The 22,056-nt window shown below is 43.7% G+C and overlaps 1 long non-coding RNA gene across 3 annotated transcripts; it reads right to left on the bottom strand.

The window, feature by feature from the left end:
* Positions 1-8,450: 8,450 nt before the first annotated feature.
* On the bottom strand, positions 8,451-19,436 carry LOC308177842. Of its 3 annotated transcripts, XR_013939439.1 has the most exons (5): positions 16,124-19,436; positions 15,884-16,009; positions 12,430-13,480; positions 11,910-12,057; positions 8,451-11,419 (listed from the first exon to the last, which is right to left on the bottom strand). It is a non-coding gene; the product is annotated as an uncharacterized lncRNA (long non-coding RNA). The 3 variants fall into 3 exon arrangements; XR_013939440.1 differs by lacking the exon at positions 12,430-13,480 and having other exon boundaries at positions 16,124-19,433; XR_013939441.1 differs by lacking the exons at positions 8,451-11,419; positions 11,910-12,057; positions 12,430-13,480 and adding an exon at positions 14,637-15,781 and having other exon boundaries at positions 16,124-19,424.
* Positions 19,437-22,056: the final 2,620 nt, after the last annotated feature.

The raw sequence follows: 22,056 nt of genomic DNA, 5'->3' as shown, positions 1-22,056 counted from the left end.
TACAAGTTGACTTGAAGTCCCAGTTATATTTGGGAGGCTTCAGCTAGAAGGAGCCACGCGTGCTCCATCATTAACACCTGGTTCCCTGTGCTGCAAAGCATCCTTCTGTGGGTAAGGATCCACAGATGCTAAAGCAGAGCATGGTGTTAGGTGGTGTGGCAGATACAGCAGGTAGATCTGAAAGTGCACAGCGCTGTTAGCAGCTCTGTCAGTGTCTGGGAGGGTTTTGTCTCCATCAGCAGCAGCAATAAATGCCATGAAATGTGTGCACTAAGGCAAAGCCTTGGTAATGACCTCTTCTTCTGTCTGTCAGTTATTGCAATTAGATGAGCACATCTGACTGTCACATGCATCGAGCGCTGGGGAATTTATTTCATCCTACCACTGCTACAGCCACCGTGCAGGTTTTTGCACAGTTTGTGCGAGTCACGGGGTATTTACGCAGCGCATTGGGCCCAGTTATGTTGAATTTCTGAAAACAATCCCTGCAGCCATTCATTCAGGTGCTGCAGGGGGATGGATGCCTGCATGTTCAAAAATAAAGACACCATCGCTGGGCTTCCTGCAGGAGGGACCAGATGTGTACCTACCACCCCAGCCCTGTCCCCACCTCCAGGAGATGCCTGAGTCAGTCCCAGATGCTCTGCACATGGTTTGTTGACAAACTGTCTTAACCAGACGCTCTGAGTCCTACAGCTTAAAGCATATTATGGCCTCTTTAGGAGTATGAAGCTGTTTCACTCTCAGGGAACATGGCAGTATTTGAACACCAAATATACCTTTGACTGCATCTGTTTGCCTTTCCACCTCCCTGAGACAAAAAGTCTCTGCTTGGTTTGTCCCACAAAGTACTGATTGCTCTGTCAGCTCCTTTAAATTTAGTAACACACCACAGTCTTCAAAATACACACATGGAAATTTGCAATTCAAGGGGTGAAGTGATTTCTTGCACTATAAATAGCCTATATCATTAACATATTAGTTCTAAAGTGGCATTAGGCTAAGTAGAATACTTGTAATTTTAATCTCTTAATTGTTCTCTTACAGATTTGCTTTTCTCTTTACTGTTTTTCTTGGTGTGAGATTTCCCCCTTCTTTAAACTGCTGCTTAACTTATTACCTTACCCAAAGATATACTTTCCCCAAAGTCTCTCCCAATGCACTCTTTGCATACAAATTCACTTGAAACAACTCTTTTTCAAACGAAAAGTCTGTGTGGCACTCTCGTTCACCTTAAATCCTGATTTCTGGTAGCGATTCAGCTTCATTACCAGCCCCCTGGCTATGACTCAGCCTTTGAGATGCTAGGAAGAGAAGGAGTCAGGCAGAAGGACTTAGGCATTTTTCTGCCACCTGATTTTGGTCAAAAAAGTGCAGTGTCTAACAAGTGAAGCTGGAGTCCATGTCTCCTTGATCCAAGTCTCTACAGGACCACAGATGCTCATGCTGGAGCATGTGGGGGCTTGTACTTGGTACTTGGGTGCTCATTCCTAGACCTGCCCAAGGAGAGACCCGAGCAGGTCTCTGGCACCAGGAGCCTGGGCCTGCCAGAAGCTCCACAGGGCTCAGCCTGGCCTCCAGGTCCATGAGAAGGACCAGGCACTTCAGGGTGGAAATTAGGAGAGATTTCTTCTCAGAAAGAGCAGTCAGGCACTGGGACGGGTTGCCCAGGAGGTGGTGGAGTCACCGCCCCTGGGGGTGTCTAAGGAAAGGTTGGACGTGGTGCTTAGGGACATGGTTAGTGGTGACATTGGTGATAGGGGGGTGGTTGGACCAGATGATCTTGGAGGGCTTTTCCAACCCTAATGATTCTACGATTCTGTGATTCTAAGTCAGCCAGCACATGGCCATCCCAGCCAGAAAAGAGGTCAGAGTTGTGCCTCTGTTTTACTCTCATTTCATTACTCGATTAGGGTTTAAAAGGTTTTTTTAACCCCCTTGTGAGGCCATGTATTAACTCACCCCTAGATACCACTGAGTATCAGTGAAGGTGAGAGCAAGGGGAATCTCTGGTACCTCTGGCTTTAAAAAATACAAACATTAGCATCATCAGAAACCCACAGACTTGCAAGAGACCAGACTGAATTTGAAATTAACCTTGCGGAGTGAATAGTGTGTTTGAATTAATCTCTAAAAACGTGCTTTGCCATTGAGGTATGGAAAATGTCAGCCTGAAGTTAAAAGCTTTGTCAAAGCAATCTCTGTTTTAAGGCTCAGAGTGACCCTTGATATTTATCAAGGTAATGAAAACACTACAAGCATTTTCAAAAGCTGATGGGAGGTTGTGCTCAACTCACAAACAGTAATAACAAGGTGTTTTTGTGGTGGCTGGATGATTCACTTCTCTATCACTTCCCAACAGGCAGGGACAAATCCTGCAGGCTGATGGTTCTTATTTCCTAGCAAATTCCTGCTAAATGTCAGTGTTAATTAAATATATACATGTATTTTATTTGTATATATTTATATAATATATATATTTATTTTTATTTATATTTAATTAACATATATATACTATATAGCATATACCTATACCTATGTTATGCTTTTTTCTCTTTTTTTCTTTTTTTTTTTTTTAACAAACACACAGAAATGTCATCAGCTTGACTTGAGGGACATCTTTGGGTATACATGCTTTTAACATCAGTTCCTTAAAAATTACCCTCTGCTTTTCTGACCGAAGTGGCCCGATAAGTAGCGGTGACCCATCCGACCCCCAAATGCTCCAGACGATCTGGCAGGCTAAAGATGTTTTAAGCACCAAGGATGACAGAGGTGACTCAGCCCTCGTCCTGCTGTGTCACCAAGGATGTCACACCCACGTCACAGGCGCTGAGCTGGCCAGCTGAAGGCACAGGCTGCTGCTGTACGGGGAACCCATCGGTGCCTGAGGCTGATGACGATGGCTCTTTGGCGTGCCGAGCATGATGCAAGCACAGGAGACAAGAATTTGTGAAGCCAAACCACAAAGTCAGAAATAGCAAATGAGGAAAGGGTGATTTCTTTCCAAATGCAACACTTTCTTATCTAGCCAGCTGGATTAGACTGCCAAGTGCTTTCCCTGTCTTCTCCCCAGGAAATCTCAGGAAAACATTCAACCCCCACTGGAAAGGAAACAAGGAAAACCAACCCCATGGCACTGAGCTCGATAGAAAGAAAAGATAAAAAATTTTGTTGGCACTTGTGTAAGACAAACTGCATCATTCATCCTGCCCCAGTTGCAGCTGGGCTCTTTTAAGCTGTCCTCAATAACTACCTGGATATCTACAGATGAAGACCCAGCTTCCCAAAAGGCTGCTCTCTGCAGGTATTCCTTTGCACGTCTCCAGCGAACTCCATCAGACACAGGTGAGTGGGATGTCAATGAAATATCAACCAAAAGTCAGGTATCCAGAGGCAGTGGAAGCACAACAGGGTCAAAAATCCTCCAAATCCTCAGGGTTTAACGTAGCACAAAGAGAGCTCACAGCCACTGTGAAGTCAGATGCCACGTTTTGCAACCCCACAAGCTTGGGGTTTTGCGCTAATGGACTGTCAGCCTGGATCAGGCCAGCCAGACAGGACCTTTTCCACCTGTAATACATTCACCACCTAGTGCTCAGGCATCCCATCCCTACCATAAGATAGATAACTCTAAATCTAATAATGGATTTCTCATTTTGTGCTTTAGCAAGTGATGCTCATTTCATTCTTACCTTAAATCCTCCTTGATCATTTCAGGGAGATCTGCAAAAATTCTTGGCAGAGCATCGCCCAAGGAAGAGCACTAGTAAAACAAAGCCAGCTTGCTGTGCCAAGCATCCCGAAGCAGTGTCAGGAGTCCCCAAAAGCTGGCACTGGCAGAGCTGCTGCGAAGCTGGCAGCTGAGTTTATGGAGAAGGGACTCTCATCAGCAAGTGTTAACCAAAGCTGCTGTGATATTCCACAAGGCCTCGGGGGGAGAGATTTTGGGGTCTCTACACAGTTATAACATTGAGTTTATAACAGATATTTACTATGAGAGCTAAGAACATGAGTGTTTTGTACCAGCCACAGCTTTGATTGAACAAGATGGTGGGATGATTGTGACACATCGAGTTATCTAAGGATTTTGTCCCATTACGCCGATTTGCTAAAAATAGGCTAAAGCTCTCGATGATTTTTAAGGTGGAGCAGCCTGAATATCTAATGTTTCAGAGCCATCTGCTGCACATTTGGATTCATACGGCTTATTTCAGACATCTGCACTAAAAAATTGGATGAATGATGTCCGATAGATACCTATTTGTCTCCACTGGCTAGCAGAGTCTGGCAGCTAGCTGAAATGCAGGAGTCTGTGCTGTAGATGCACGCTTGCTCAGGTGAATCCCAAACTAGTGTTAGCTTCAGAGGCTAACTGAAAGTCACTGACGTTGCTATTACCACTTGTTTTACTAGGCACTAACCCTACAAACTCCTACAGGGCCTTCAGATGACTGAGCCCATATCAAGACTGCCGTTCTCACCAAGTCCAAACCCAAGGCTGTTTCTCCAAGTCAGGGTCCGCCAGGCAGTCCAAACTGCAAAAGCTGCCTCTTTCCCCACAATAAAACTGAATTTTAAATGCTTTATATGTTTTTAACAGTGCTTTCCTTTTTTGGCCAGAAAACAATCAATTTATTTTGAACAGAAATTCACAACCATCATGTACAATGATATGAAACTAATGTGCCCCGTTGACGTGATGCCATTATGCAGCATAACCGAAAGCCGAACCCTTGCTAATCTTAGAAAGACAGGTCTGGGAGCGGTCTCCAGAGCACGGGATCCTCATCCACATTCCACGCACTGACACTCAGCCTCGTGCAGTGATCCTGGGAGCTGCTTTTATGAAGATCATTATCTTTCTTAACCTCTATGCAAAATTCATAGAAACAGAGAGCGTCAAGAGCCAGGATTCACTTTACATCTGACATGGCAATAGTCTGACACTCCTGAAGTCCTTATTATTCCATACAGCAAAAAAGAAAAAGGTTCCGTTTTCATTTAGATTTAGAGCAGGCGAGGCAAATCCTGGCTTACAGAATTAGTCCTGCCTGCTCAATTCACAAAATCTCCCCCGGAGCTTCCACTTTTGTCACCCAAAGAATTTCTGTCTTTAATCACACCGGTCTGAGAGTCACCTCGCAGATCTGCAGAGGCAGGGAGCTGCCCTGGATTGCCTCAGAGAGCAGCTTTGGGCAGGGAATGCCATGGATTGCTTCCTTAGTCTGCATTGTAACCCTGGAGCATATGTTCCTCTGGAAAGTAAAGGAGAGGCAGACCTGTAGACTTACAAAGTTGTTGAGTTGCAATTCCACCGCAGTGGCAAAGAATATATAAAGCAGAAGCAGAACCGGTGTGGAGGGAGCAATGTAGCTCCTGTCATTGTTTGATAAAAAAAGGAGTGATTTTCAAGAGAAAAATACAGAAGCATTGATTGCAGGCCTCTTCTCAGCCAGCTAATGGCATGGGCAGAGTTTTTGGGTGAAGCCCCACTGTAATTTTTACAGGAGAATTGAGTTTATTATAATTTTGGGGTTAATTTCAGGTGACCATTACAATTATAAGAGAGAGGACTTCATCATGACCCTCATATCTGGGATCTGCTTCCTAGATAATTGCTGTCTGTGGTGATGCTTAAGAACAGCCATGATTTCCTGCTCCAATTTTATTATAAGAGGAACATTGCTGGACCTAAAGACAGAAATTGCACGAAATCTGTTTGAATGCTGGTGTTTTAATTATGGGGAATCAGGTGTATCCAAGTTCTGGTTTGGAAGGTGCAATAAAGAGGGATACAGAGATGGATGACTTACCACAGTAGGAAGAGTTCTGTTAATCAAGCTATATTATTTTTTTTCTTTTTAGGAATTACATAAGAATTCATATGAATAGTATTTCTCCTAGATAAAAACAGAAATGCAAGCACTCTCGGTGCTTTCACACAGTAAAATACCATCTGTTTCCATTTAAGAAATCCATGATAATGGAACCCAAAACACTTTGATCAGATGTTTAATGTGACTTTAAGTGTTTTGAATTAGTATTCCAGATCAGCCTTGCAAAAAGTTGTCAGCTCCAAAATTGTTTCTCAATTCCTTCTCATAGCAATTGAGAAAGAAAAATAAAATATTTCATTCTCTGAGAACAATAAAAAAGAAACTTCCCCACAAATCTGATGAGCTTGTTACTAGCACAGAAGAAAACCCTGAAGTGTACTCAGAGTGTACTCAGTCATAAACATCAGATTTGGGTCAGATCCAGTGAAATGGCTTTTACTCTGAGCCGTCTACTTAAGGAGCATTTAAGAATCTCTTCTTATAGACTGCAAATGGGAAATTAATATCCCAGCACAGTAAGACTGCAAAATGAATACCCTACAAAATGAAGACCGAGTAGAAAGTTAAAACGACAGAAGAACGACAAAAAAGATTAGGAGCCTCAGATCCAATTTCATGCATTTCAGAAGAAATGGCCATGCCTGACTGCAGAAGCACTGCTGTGACTCTGCAGGAATCTCTTCAGCCCTCGTAGGATTCAGCCAGGGGAATGGAGAACAAAATCTGGTGTTGCTTGAGGCCGGGTCAGGATATTAGACATGCTCGGGGTTAACTCTGAAAGCTGAGACAGGACTCGAGCAGGGAAGGAGGGTGAGGCAGCCCTCCATGAAGGAGCTGAATTAGGAGGGGAGCAGCTCCAGAAACCAAAAGGCTGAGAGCTGCAACTAGGAGCCAAGGTAGGCCCAGACCGGTGGTCACACAAGCAGGGCTGAAAACCAGCTTGTGGCAAGGGTAGGAAACAGGAGACACCTTAAAGAAGTCATCATCGTTAGGTGAGGACTCAGCTGAAACTTGGTTTGGGTGATGTCCACCTTCCTGAGTGTCACCAGCACATGCTGTTGTCCTTGGGTTGATGTCGTGGCCCAACGGTGCCCTTCTGGGCCTTATCAGGGGTGTCTAAGCTTCTCTTGGTCTTCAAGATGGGAAGTCTCTGTACAGTGTGGGCAGGAATGTGGTCCAGTTTTCTAAAACAAGAGGATTTTCTTGACCTCTCTAGCCCTTTCATAAGAAAAACAGATACTTTCTTGGATTTAAATCTTCTATGGCCTGCCTTTTCTTCATGGTCAACGCTGGTGGTCAGAGAGGTAACAGCAAGGGTTCTGTGAAACATTGGCCAAAGTGAAAAAACCTTGGGCAAATGACAATGGCTGATGACAGTTCTCACTTTGGATGGTGAAGGGGCCAGGAACAGCAGTTTGATGCCCTGAGGGAATTGGGGATTTGTTGCTGTATTTAGCTTTCTTCTGGTATGCTCTCAATATTGACAAATTTGACTTAGGGTCTCCATTATTGCAGAAATGTTTGCTGTTTCCTAGGACACCTAAGGAAGTAAGAGATAAAAAAAAAAAAAACTTGTCAAAATCCATCACTTGTACCCCCAAAACAACAGAACAATGGGTGGAAAAGCTAACAAAAATTGCAGAATACCAAAAGGTATTCCAGAGCAAACCATGGCACAAGTTTCCTTGTCATCTTGTTTATCTCAAAAGTAATGGCACAGTACATGTATGCCCTGTTGAAAGTACGCATTAAAAATGGCAGTTTGTATGTGTTCACATTTCCCAGTATATATAAAAATATATTAAAACTGTAGTGTAACATAGAAGCCTGCAAAATCTCTGTCCCTTTCCATAAAAGTAATGAATTCTCCTCTATTATTGTCAAAACCAGCTTTTTTTCCTTTGGTAAGCCCTGTAAATTTTTGTTATATGTCTTTATCATCTGAAATTCAAAAGGGCTTCAGAAAACTCATCCTGAATTACCAAAATTCTGCGTTCCCAAAACTTTAACATTCAGTTTTCATATATTTTCCTGTAGTTGTCTGGAAAATCAAGAGTTAAAATCAAATGATTGTGCCCTACTCAACTCTGGGACAAATAAACCTTTTAAAGGAAAAGAGCAGTTAATACAATTTATTCCCTTTACCCAGACAGAGCAGGTTAAGGAAAAGCTACACTAAATTCATTTTCTGGATGAGCTACAGCGAAAAGCAATGCTATGTGGTTTTGCATAGGATTTGTTAACCTTTATTAAGTAATAATTGAAATCAGATGACTTTAGATAATTCAGGCAATGTTATTTTAAAAGCATGTGGATACACGTACGTTTTAAATCGTCGAACACATTACAAATCCTGCCCTTTTGCCTAACGAGTCCCTGTGCGTGCCAAGGAAGGAATGGCCTCTCCATTAGGTTACAATGGAAACAAGACCCCCAGCTCTTGCCTTCAAACCTCATCTCCACACCCGCACCATTTCCACTCCAAATATAGGCATTTTTGGTCATAACCATGAACGTGATGCTCATACTCTAGCAAAGGCCAAAAAAAAAGTTTTCTGAACCATCTGGCTGCTAGGGCGGTTGATGCTCACGTAGCAAAATATCGCGTGTCAGACCAGCTGAGGTTTGCTCTGATTCTTTGTTCCTGTCGCCCTGAATTTTCACACTGGGCACTCTTTGTTGCCCTGTCTGAAGCTGGTTTGTTCAGAAACAACAATTACACCAGGTGAGTGTAGCTCCTGGGCTTAAAAACTTTGTACATTCACAAAGACAAATAAGCTGATCAGATGCAATCATGATGAAATTTGTAAGAATGTCATCTTTAATTCCTGTGACATGTACTTCTGGGGTTTCTGATACACTGAACACCTTCCCCTAAAGGCATCGGGGAGCAAATGGAAAATGTTGAGGTTATTTCAGTCTGGAAATGATTGGAGCCTCATGAAGACTAACTCAGGCTTCTCGTTTGTGCCAAGCTGAAGAATCATTTCGGGACCTGCCTAATAAATCACTCACATCACCTTTTTTTTTTTTTTAGAAATTCATGGGGATGGTTTGCAATTATAATCGGTAAGAAGCTAAATTTCTGGCAAGGTTTGCACTGAAATAACTAATTCCTTTTCACAAAACACTGAGAGGCATCCAGAACCACAGAGGAGTGAAGCTAAAAGGCTGCACAGTGTATTGCCGACAGAGCCAGAGGTGAATGCAGGAGAGAGGAAAGGTGAGAGGAGGAACTCCCTCTTCAGTTCCTCATTTCTTTTTATCTTTCACTTTGGATGCCCAAAAAAAATCAATGCGAGCGATGTTGGGAAGCAGGCAGTGCAGAATTGTCCTCTTTGACCTTTGTGTGTGTTATTCTGGTGCTCCTAACTGCGTGAGCTTTCCCCAGTTGGCAAATTAAAGCCTGAGCCATTCACCCCTCTGGGAATAAAGCTCAAAGCTGAATACCAGGCTGGCAACAGCAGCACACTAGGCATGACATTTATGTTGGGTGTGAAGGCTAATTTGTGTAGAGGGAGCATCTGCTCCAAAAGCCCGGCTCTGTTCCTTGTAGCACTGACAATGGGAGCTGGGCGATTTGGTCCTGTGCAGATGCAGCCTGAAGCACATCGGTGCTGGCTCCATGGACAACCCCCAGCTTCCTCCAGGCCAGCTCTCTGCCATCCCCTTGAGGTTAGTGGAGCTGCACAATGCTGAAAATGAGCCTCTGTTGCAAGTCCTGAAGAATCCTACCTGTCTTGCTCCTGCAGAGTCTTAGTTAAGTGTAATCACATTGATTGCATTGGAGACGTCCTCGTTTAAAATCAAAAGAATTTAACTGTGTGCCCGTGTGTTTTTCTGCAGGGCTGATTTTAAAATTTCGCAGAGCTGAAGTAGGTCTGGTCATGTCAACTCAGGCTCTCAGAGATCTTCTAAAGGCAGAAACAGAGATTATATTAACATTTTGACCTCTTAACACATCCCAATAGCATTAAAACACCCATGAAAGTTGAACACAAAAAGAGAGTGAGTTTTCTTCCACTTATCCAACATTGTTCCTTCAGATATGTCGGGGCTCTTGCAGGATCCAGATGCCTCCTACTCAAAGGTCAGATCTGAACACAAACCTGTATTTTTCTCCCCCCATTTTTCCCTCCCCCCTCCTTCTTTCCTCCTAAATTGCTAATACACTAAATGGGCCATAAACACCTGGACTATAAATGAGCACTCACTTCAGGGTTTGCTGGAGAATCAAGAGATTTTGTCTCCTAGCAATAGACTGACAATACAGCTATTATATATATATATACATATATACACTTATATTTATATATATAGCCAGTCCTGAATGCAGGATTGGAGTACATCCTTTACAAGTTTGCTGATGATGCTAAACTGGGAGGTGGTGTTGACCCCCTGGAGGGACAAGAGACCTTGCAGAGGGATTTAGATAGTTGGGAGCACTGGGCAATCAGCAATTGCATGAAGTTCAACAAAGGTAAATGTGGGGTTCTGCACCTGGGATGGAGTAACGCTGGACACAGGGACACACACTGGGAGCCGAGAGGCTGGAGAGCAGCTCCAGCTGTGAGGATGGTGGTCACACACTGGGACAGGCTTCCTAGCGAGGTGGCTGATGCCCCGTGCCCGTCAGTGGTCAGGAGGCATCTGGACAATGCCCCCCATGATATGCTTTAACTTTTGGTTAGCCCTGAGGTGGTCAGGCGGTTGGACGAGGTGATATCTGAAGGTCCCTTCCAGCTGAACTATTCTGTCCCCGTGTTGTCTGTGCCTTGATGGTCGGCAGCGTGAGGCACAACACCAGCTACCAGAGCAAGTATCGGTGAGAAGTGGGTGTCATGTCCCTAAATCTCATCAGTATTCAGAGCTATTGCTGGCTAGGAGAGCATTTTTTAATGCCTGAAAATGTGGAAGTTGAGGGAAGGTGATGCTTTACCATGAAGGTAGCTTGCAGCACTCCATGACCATCCTTGCCCTGGCTTCACGAGGAAAGATGTAGTAGATAGAAATCCCTTGCTGGGTACGTGCCCTGGAAATGGAAACCTCAGCCAGCAGGTAAGAGTGGGCCGGGCCAGGACTGTCTGTGACTTGCAAAGGAAACAGGCAACTGCATGAGAGTTTGTCAGGGCAGAAGTCAGCAGGGTTTGTACAACACAACGCAAAATAGAGGCTTTACGGTTGCTTCTTTCCCACTTCTTTTTCTTGACCGTTTCACGCATTTGTGAAAGGCTACATTAGTGCATCAAGCTATGCAGATATTAACTATGTGTCCGCTTGAGAGAAGTACTGGCTTGACACATTCTAGGAAATGCACGCTTTGGAGGCAGGAGCCCGGCTCTTCAGGAGATTAATTCCTTAATCAAGATGATAACCATTTTGTTCAAGGCATGGGAGCTGCAGTGCTGGGTGTCCCCCATTCCCCATCCTTCACGGCTGTAATAAACGTACGTGTGATGGTTTCTGAATTTCCACAGAATAGTTACAGTGTGAGGCTGTCGGCTCAGCCACAGGCAGACATTTACTGAGGCTGTGAAATGGTGGAAACAAAATGCAGGCACCTAAGATCCCTATCACATCTGCAAATGAAAAAAAAAATAGACTTATAATTAATATAAATTAGTCTGAAGAGTGCATCTTGCAGCAAGAGAAAAAAGATGCCCCTTTTCCCCCATTTATTCAAAGAAAGTTAGAAGGTGTTTCCTTAACAGCCCGTATAACAAATATTTTGGACTCAATGTGGTTCTTCCCCCCTGAAAAGAAAAAGAAAAAAAAAAAAAGGCATCCAGCTGGAGCTGATGCTAAATAATCTCACACTAAAAATAAGATAAGGCACGGAAAGGTGACAGGAAAGGTGAGTCATGGAACAGCATGTGGAGGGTTGTGTGGATTGTGTGTTACCAGAAATCTTTAAATCACGGCCGGATGTTATTCCAAAAGGTCTGCTAGGGCTGAAACAGAATTCCCCAGAAATTGCTGGGTGGAAGGTGAGGGTTTGTGTCATGCATGAGGGGAGTTACAGGCAACAGCGGACCCTTTTCTTCTAATTAAAATCTGATTTTGTGATACCTCTGCTGAAAGTAGGCATGGATGCATGATGGTACTGCTCCCAACTGGAACGTGGGGTGTCCAGGGCACATTCATAGACTGCCATCAAGCAGAAGATGATGCTCAGAGCACCATTTGCCCCTTCAGAATGGCTCGAACAAGAAACCTGCTAAAAAGGGTTGTTTTCAGCCCGCTGCATGTTACGGTGGATGTCTGCCTACATCCAAGTCATATGCTGAGAGAGTTTTTCTCCCTGCCTGACTCTCCAGCCACAGGGGGAAGGGGAAGGCCATAAAACCTCCACTGCAGGTGTAACAGGAAAAGGGCAAACAAGAGCCAAAGCAAACAGCAGCTGGCTCGGCAATGATGAATTTCAGGTAGTGCTCACAAACAACAGGCTGGAACCATGGATGCTAACAGAGCAGGAGCAAAGGTCAAATCTTACTTTTTAACTACCTGGTTTGGTTCAAAATAACAAATAAAACAAAAGTTTGGTCCAAAAAATAAAAAATAAATAAAATAAAAATCCTCAGATCCCCACCCATGCAGGAGTGGTGCCTGCAAACAAGCTGGCCATGAAAAGGCACCAAATAGACCCAAATCACTGTTGATCATGCTAATCAAGCTCCCTGTTTTGTAGCATTCCCCAGTCTGTTTGTTCACATCCACCCACTGTCTTTTCTTTGATAAAGAGATTATAGACTCTTGGGTGCAAAAAGCATCTTTGTATTCTTTCTTTGTGCTCTGGGCCACACGATGGGGTTCTGGTCTTGGCTGTGATACTTTGGATCCATGCAAACAGCTGTAAATAAGAAATAATATTTCATCCTTAATCTCTAACACGTGCTGAGCCCCTGCAAATAAATAGAACTTGCACTGGTACCCCACCAGTGATGTCTGGGGAGGAGATTCAGCAGTTATCCAGTCTCCAGTTATCAATCATTCAGCAGTTATCCATCCTCGTTATTTATTTCTTTGTTTGCCCGTGTAGTATCCTGAACACCGACAGCCCGGAAATATTTATTTCCATCATGTGATATTTGGAGCCTGTTGTCAGCCTGACTTCTGCACCGCGCAGCAAGCTCATTTGTGCAAAGGTGGAGGAAAAAAACCCTCAGGCTAGCCAAGAACCTTGTATTAAATGGGTTCGTTTGGGCTGGGGGATGTATCCTTGTGTCCGAACCTCCTTGAAACGGGCTGCTTCCAAGGCAGAGAAATCTCTGGCTGACCAGATTATTTAATTGCTCAGAAAAAGTGGAAAATATCTCATGGGAGAAACTGAGAATCATGCCAGGAGCCAGCAGTCAGGGGGCCTGGGGCTCTCGGGAGGTAGGCAGAGGTCCGGGTCGGGATCAAGCCTGGAGCACACCTTCTCCTGCAACTGTTATTTCTGCTCTGTCTGTGCCACTGGGAACTGCTGCTTCTGAAACCCCGAGGCAAGCACAGCTGGAGCTGTAAATCCAGCTTCCCCTGCTCTGATAAGGTTTGCGTTTCCCAAATTGTGATGGACAAATGGTCAACACGCAGTAACCCACATGCCATTCAGTCTGGAAAATGATATCAATCTGGCAGTGGCTGTCTAAGTAGCCGTGCTAGAAGACAAAATTAAAGAAAGAATTTCAAATTCAATGAACAAATTAATACAGATGTTTGCCAGTGAGGTATTTTGGGGCTATTACATCAATGTTAATCAAACTTCACAGCATTTTGGGACAATAGATAATGTTATTCTTATCTCAGAAATGGAAAACTTGCCAAACTCACTATAAAGAGGTGGTAGAAAACATTAATCTATAACAGTGCTTGCACCAGAGCTTAAAATTTGCCTTTAGGTGGAACTGAACTGTGCTATAAAACCCTGTCATGAAACTAAAAGCCTGTACAGGAGCCCAAACTGGGACATGTCACACCATGAGAACAGCTGTGCCGCAGGTGTTGCTCCAGAGGCAAATCTATTTTAAAAAGCTCAGAATTTTCCTTATCAGGGAAAGACTTTGAGTATTGATAATAATAATAATTTTAATCATATCTTTATGTTTACAGTTATGTTACTGAAAAGAAAACCAGAAATTTTTGTTTCAAAACTTCTTTAGTGTGTGATCAAATCCCCCCCCAAAAATGTCACCCATAATGGCTTTATCACATTTTTATTTTTATTAAGAAAAGCTTCATTTTTGGAAAAGGGTGAATCGAAATTTGAGTAGTGCTTATTCTTGACCAGGATGAGTGACCCTACTCCTATACCTCACCTCTTTCCGTATGTCAACAGTCCGGGATTTCTTACATCCAGCCGTGGGATGTAATGCATTCACGTAAAGCTGTTCAAATTGAAAGGTAATAATTATTTGCCATGAGAAAATGGAAACCAGAGAAAGTTCTGAGGAAATCCATCTCTCATATATGCTGCTGGCTGTTACTGTCATTTCGAAATGTTTTTGCATTATTTTTTTTCTCTTTGTGATAAATATGTTAATCTGGACTCACCTTTTCCTCACGGCCAGAGCACAAATCAGACCTTTTGTTGTTGTTGCTGTTAATTTACCGAGAAGTTAATTCTCTCTCTCACTTTTTTTTGAGAATAAGCAATGTGATAAAGTTCTATAGAAAATTTCTGGGAAAGCACATCATGCTTTTGTCACTTCTTCAGTGCTATTTTCACATCTCTCCCAGCTCTTCAAGAGCATAATGGAGCTATTACGCACCGCACCGCGAGGATAAAGAATAGCTGCACAGAAAAGACTGAATTTAGCTGGCAGGCTCCCTGAAGGTCACAGAGCTGGGGACTTGGCACAGTTTCCCACAGTACTCGGGCACGCACCTTATCCTGCTGAACCTAGGCAGGAGTCACATCCAAACTCCCTGATCTGGATGCTAGCAAGTCTGGGTGAAGGCTGGATGTGGATAAAGTCCCCACAAGCGGCCTTTTCTGCCTCTCAGCCTTGACCTCAGCTACGAGCAGCTTCCAATTTAGGAAATATTCAGAGCTGAGTGGGGAGCACTTTGGAAATATGCACCTGAAACTTAATTTTTAATGTTGGAGTCTGACTTTCTTGCTGCATGTAAACAGTGTCCTAAAGCTAAGGCAATTCCATCAGCCTGAAAAAGCACGATAGAACAGGCTGGATCCTCCCTAATGTCAATTAGAAGGGCTTCTATGGCTGAATCATCATTACAAAGGGAAAGGCAGGGGAAAAAGGCAAGACCTGGTGTGCATCAGACCTGGAAATCAGAGTGGCCTGGCTCACAGATGCTGCTACAGCAGGCTGCAGGCAGCTCTGGGATTAAAGGCACAGCATAAATAGGCAAAAAAGGTAGAAAAACCCAAAATAACAAATTAAGCCACAAATTTCAGCCACTTCTCTGCATATATATCAGAAATATTTATTTGTTCTTTTATTGAAAAAAAAAAAAACTTGAGTCCTTGCTGTACATTGCAATGTACTTCTCTTGGCTTTGTTTCCATATTTTCCATTTTCTCCTCACGGCTACATGTGATGTCTAATGCACACTACAGCAATACGTGAATTATTGAAGGCTGTCAATTCAAGAGGGCTGAGATGCTTTAAAATACCTGAAAAGGCTGATGTGAGATCTGAAATCTTTTCAGCCACGCATTCGGTTTGGGTATTTTTCTAGGTGTTTTCATATGTGTAACGAGAACTGACTTTTTTTTTCTTAAAGAATTAGGAGTTGCTAGGCTTCCTGATCACAGGGCTGTTTGCCATAGCTGTCCGAGACATAATGAATGATATTCCTCAGTGATTTGCAAAGAAAAGTCTGAAAAGGATTTGACGTAATTGTGGAAGGACCTGAAATTCAGCCTCTTAAAATGCTACAAAATGCTCCCTGGATTTCAATGGGTCTGAAGAGAGTCGTAAATACTCAAATATTACCTATAAAAAAAAAAAAAAAAAGTATGGCACTGACTCCCAAAGTGTATGTTCCTGACATAAATTCACAGAACCTGTCATGCTTGAAGTTAAGAATACACTTACGTATTTACATGCTGTGAATCCTGAGAGTTGATATTTTCAATTTCCCAGCAGGACTGTGCCGAAAAAAGTGAAGCCCCTGCAGATGTTGAGTGCACGTGCTTCCTTCATATGGATGGTCACATTGTGCTAGAGGTAAGAATATGAAAGAAGCAGATCTCAAGACTGCAATCTTAACATTGACTACTTTCAGCTTTCTTTCCAAACTATCTGATTGATGACAGAAGTTTTTAATTGGCTTACTAGTCATTTGAGGGGAAAAAATGCTATTTTTTATTCCTTTTTCTTCTTGTCACTCCTGCTGCAGAGATGCCTTTCTTTCTCGAGCATAGATTTTTCTGATCCCTGCTAACATGCCTCACCAGCTGCAGAGAGAAAAAAGAATTTCTTACTCGGATAACTCAAAATCACCTGTTAGAAGCAGGCCAGATGTCCTTTCACTGCTCGTTAGACTGATGGCTAAAACTGCTTTTTTAATGATGTAATGACTCATTGTCTGCTGGTAGCTTTGCCTTGGTATCAGTGTTTGAAAAGGCTGTTTCCAAATTTCAGAAACATTTTGGATTTAATGAAAGGAGCTGGAAATACGGGGGCTGCTAGCTGAAATATCCCCTCCAAATCCCTTGTTATCACTGAATCACCTCTGCCATCACCTGCACCTCCTTCCCCTGCATCTTTCTCCTTCTAGATGATGAGTTACACTGAAAGGTGCCCTGCCAGCAGCCACAGGCTTGCCTTTGGGCAGCTCGCACAGGCTTGCAAGCCATACTCCATCCATAGGATATATTCTTCCCTTTGACCCACAGCATCTTTCTTCAGAGTGCAGACTTAATTTGAGAACAAATTCATCTCAAAAACAAGTGAGCAAATGAGAAGAGAAATTATATCAGGAACCAGGATGCAGGTTGTAGTATAGCACTCGCTGCTACAATAAAGGAAAGCAACCATATGTTTGTGAGAGTAGTATTTTTTGCTTTATTTTAATTCTGGTTTGCTTGAGATGGTTGGAACACTTTTACAATAGAGTTAAGGGATTGAATACCATATCTGAAGTGTAAATCCTGCTCAGTTCACTATTAAGAGTGGTTCTATTGGCCAACTCCATCAGTTTTGACTGAAAATCTGTTAAAATCTCTGGACAGATTCTGAGGAGGGTCTGCCAGGTGGGAGAAATCCACCTCTAGAGCAATGTACATAGGGAGGGTGTGACCCACCTGGCAGGAAAAAAAATAAAGACGTAATGAAAAGATCTTTCAGATGCATTCAAATCCCTAGCAGGCTCACTCCTTCCTGCTCATAAATTTGGAGGATAATGTGTCTCAGTCCTCGAGAGAGAAACTGCCACTATCAAAATTATTGTAACGAAGAAACTCGTAGTACCACAAACCAGTTTCATACCTGAGGCAAAGTCTTCTGCTTGGACACGATCCGATTTCCACCGCAGACAGCACGCTGACATTTGCTAACGGATTAGCACGTCGTCCCACACCGCATCAAATTCACCGCAGGGGGAACCTCCGGCCCCACACTTCTGGCTGCTATTTGGTGCCAACGGGACTCGCATAAACGCTGCAGATGTGTCAGCCCGAGGTGAGACGTTGTGTTTGGAAACGTCTTGTAGAGGGGACAGCTGCCCTGTAACTCAGGCTTGGAGGTGGGAGAGAGAACCTCAGCCAAGGGAAAAATCTGGAGGATAAAGTGTAAGATTTGTTAGCTTGGGCCCTTTATGAGGAGGTTGTGAGCTAAGTCCTGCAGCCCTTCCTTGGGGATCTCTTTGCCACACTCGCCCCGTGCCCTAAACGCTGGGAAGGCATTTTAGCTTCTGCACAGCACCTGCTCCGAGAGCTGGCTGGTGACTTTCATCACGACCATGTGAGGTCCCAAGTTGCTAAGTCCATAAATCATCGAGCTAAAACAGCGAAGCAAACCTTATACGACCAGAGTGCTCCATGGGGAAGCAGCTGTGTACCCCTCTGCAGGTACAGATGGGGCTGGGAACCAGAGGACAACCTGTGATGAGGACAATCCTCAGGCCGTGTCACCTAGCTGACGGAGATAAAAGCAGGGAACATGGTTGGCGTGCCCACCATGCCTTCAGTGAGCAGATCCATACAGCTCTTTTCCCCTCACAGGGCTAAAGCAGCCCGGAGGTTGCTACCAGCAACCAAGCTGGATAAACCAGAGCCCCAGGAGTGAGGAATTCCTCTGGTAGCTTCAAGTCATTTGCACGGCCCTTTACCTGAGCTGAGGGATCACCGCAGGAGCACAACCAAAGGGCAGGACCGAGACGTATTAAAAAGCTGAAAGGTTTTTTATTGCTGAGAGCTTTATTCACGGTCCAGTTTCTCATTTGATAAATCCATAGCTGTCAGCTACAGACTCTTCAGGGCAGGTTCGTTGCATGAAAGCACAACATGCCATAACCCAAAGTCTGATCTCGGCAGTATAAAAGTGAAGAATCAATTTCCCACTCCTTTCTTTGAAAGACAGCTGTCTGTAAATGCTAACCTTAAACTCATTTTTGTGAGATACACACCTCATCCTTTTCCTCCGATTTGTAGGAAAAATAAATGAATAAATAGATAAATAAACAAACAAACAAAGCATCCAAAATGCAAAAAATTGGAAAACTGGTCATATGATAAGAGTGGGATGAACAGCGTGTGATGATGGTATAGGCAGTTCTTGCTCTACCAGAGGACAACCCGAGCGACTCAGAACTGAGGTTTTCAGAAGAGTGTGCAGACAGATGGATGGATAACCCACAGCAAGATGGGACAATTTTCCCACTTATTCACTATCCCAGGACTCACATCTGTAGTTGGTCTAAATTTGCACAGCTCGGCTGACTTCACTGAGCATGGTGGGTTTGCATCAACCTAGGAAACTAAAGGTTGTTGGGAACATGGCAAGTCCATCTGTAGCTTGAAGAACTCGATTTATCCTCCTGAGTTTCACAGAAACTGCCAAAGTTCACTAGTTCTCTCTATCAGATGTACCAATGGCAGTTTCACCAGGAGAAGTAGTTTGGGAATCGTCCCCCCAGCACACGGTTTTAAATTAACCTGATTATTTCATTCCAGCTCTTTGACAAATGAGTCTGATTTATTTAGCTCATTTGAAACAAGTTCATTTTAATGAAGTTATTTATATAGCTACTTGATGCCATTAGCCAGATTACATGCTGTCCAAAGGGCGTGATGCATGATCTCATTTCCAACTTAAACCCCTTCTATTTCTTTCATCCTCTATCTTAAGTAGCAAGAGTTCAGAACGTATGTTCTTCCATTTTCTCTCTCGACAGCCAAAAGTCATTTGACAGCTGCCAGGTAGTATTATCGGCTCATTTAGTCACTTCTTCTCTAGCCTAGGAAATCAGATTAGAATGTGAAATATATTTCTTCTAAATCCCACGGAAATTCAGACCTGCTTAAGGTCCAGAAACATCACTCTGACACCTTAGGAAATGGATAGTGTTATCCTGGCCACTGCCCTGTAAATTGCCAAATTTGATTTATTGCTTTGATTGCTTCTGAAGATTATTCTTACCTTTTTTTTTTTTCACATCTCTGGTAGGAAAAGACAGCTTGATTATGGCTCAGGTTTCAAGCCTGACCCTGCAATGAATTTTCCAGGAGATGAACTTCTTGCACCCATGTACAACATCCCTAATATCAGTGCATCAACTATGGGCACAGACGCCTGTCCTACATCACTCGGCATGTCTGAGCCTTGCTCTGAACACATTGGAGAGCAACATGGGCACGTCAAATCACCACTGAAACTGGGCACTAGCACTGGGGACAGCCTTGCACTGAGACTCTTCAATTGTTTGTGACTTCAGTCGGTGTTGCAGTCAGTAAGAGAAATGTATTTGAAGAACTCGGAGTCACGCGGGGTTGGACTGATGTTTTTGGTGTTATTTATGAAGTGTTTGAAAATTGCTACCTGAGGCCCAGGTATGCTTATACTTCAGAATCCTTGGTCCTTCTGATGTAAATGCAGACATTTCTTGAAATGTCTGATGAGGGAGAAAAGTGCGTCTGGAGACTCTGGAGGAGTTCTGGAGAAGTTAGCTTCTGTTTCTTCTCGATTGTAAAGCATCCAGAGGGAGTGTTAGGTGCCTACACCCCAAGAGGACCCATCCACCTGGCCATCACCTCAGAATACATCCCAAATGGACTTGCTTCTTATTAAAAGGAAAGAACATGGTGCTCGTTTCTTTTTGTATGAGAGCTCTTGGCATAATCCCTCTCGTGGGATTTGGCAGGCCTATGTCCAGGCTCCTTCTCAGCACTGGGAATGAGTCCACGGGTATGTTCTTCTCAGTGGCAAAAACACCTACAGAGGTTCCTGAGGTAATCCCCCCGCAACCAGTTCTGTTCCCACGTCCTGCAGCCTCTCCTGTGGCTTTGTAACAGCTTTGTGGGTTTGTGCCAAAAACTGGGTCACCGAACAGATTCAGGACAAGGCAGAAGACCAACAAAAAATACCTATTCTGGATGTTTTTCTTAACCCCGATCAATTCCGTCATGTTGCGTTCTGACATGGAACCAGACGACAAGCCCAGGGTAGGAAGCCCAATGATTAGCTGGGCAGGATAAAACAGAGGTTTCACACCCAGCACCCTGGGGTGTGTAGGGCTTTTACATTGAGCCCTTATCAAATAAACCTGAAACTAGTGACAGAAGCCCTTGCTTGCCTCCAAGTGCACTGGCTGTTAGAATAGCATCTTACTTACTTTTTCTTGTAATTTCTAGTCTTCAGCTCCAGCGTTATCAGCCACTCTCGAAGAATATGGGTGCAGGGATCCTGGGGACCTCTCAAGCAAAGCCAGAAGACATGTAAAAAGTTTAAGAACCTTCTTGAGTATGGTTCTGGGGAGCAGGTGAGTTCTAGCACTGATTTTTCAGCAATTTTAAGACCTTTAAATTTAGAGATTAAAGAGACTGATCCCACCCTTTATTAATTCCCCCCAATATATTTTTTTCAGTAGAAAAAGGTTAGGGCTTTATTATTATTGTTGTTGTTGTTTCCCAGAAAGAAACCACTGAGAGAAACCTTTAATCACATTGTACTTTGCAAGACAATGCACCACAGTATCAAGAAATGAGATCAAAGGAAACAAAAACTGGGACAGAAGTGACCCTGAGAGGTTGCTTAGGTTGTGTATCTGGTACGTCCACCAACAGAAACTCCAAACTATTGTTAAAGGGAGGCTGCAAGACCAGTTTGGGCCCAAAATGCTGAGCTTTTAAACACAAGAAAATCCTGCATCAGGGGGAATAATGCCATGAATAATTTTCCTACCAATAGAAAGATTTGGGTTTGAAGTTGAGTTCTGCCTGCCAGCTCTGTGATAATCCAAAATGACAAAAATAAAACTGGCTGGCCTGCTTCTATACTCGAAGTTGGAAGCAGAACAACAAATAGCCAAAGAAATTCATTTGGTAGTGAGTAAAATAAATTTAGGAACAAAGCAGAATGAAAATACAAAGTAGATGCCGCTTGCTTGTATTCCCTCTATGAGCTGAAAAACTGGTCCGCAGGTCCAGGACATATCACAGCACCATCTGCCAGCAGAGAGTAGAATTACATGATAAATTGTACATTTTGCCTAGAAAAAGCAGCTTGTCCCCTTCAAACGCATGGGAGCTTTGTCATTGCTTTCATGGTAACCAACTTTTGGCAAACACTGCCAAAATGCTGAACCTACATGGAAGCTAAATCAGCCTTCAGCTCCAAAACAGGACACGATTCTCCACTGTGCAATACGTCCTCTCCACAGCTCCTCAGAGTGTTCAGGATTGTGATCATACAGCTCCGGCTACAGGAATTTTTTAGGTGGCATTGGCCAAGGAACCAGCTCTCGTCCCCATATTGTCCCCACACAGCTGCAGTTCTGCTCCCCCATGGCCCTCACACCCAGTCTCTGTAAGACGCCATGCAGAAAGGGCCTGTCAACTTCTGTCTGTCCCTCCTACGGTAAAACCTAAATTTTGCCACCCTCTCCTCATGCCAAGTCCTGCCTCCCCCTGCAATCAGCGCCTCTGATTTCGGTGGCACACAGTAAGTCGCTTCCCAACTGGGATCCATCTGCTCCTCCCATCTGCTCTATCCTTTTCTCTCCCTCCTCTTCCGCCAGCGATTCTGGGAAGCCTCGTTCCTTCTCCTCT

Source organism: Anser brachyrhynchus (genome assembly GCF_964034855.1).
Source record: "Anser brachyrhynchus genome assembly, chromosome: 1".
Taxonomy (NCBI): Eukaryota; Metazoa; Chordata; class Aves; order Anseriformes; family Anatidae; genus Anser; species Anser brachyrhynchus.
This window is presented reverse-complemented; position numbering and strand designations above follow the sequence as displayed.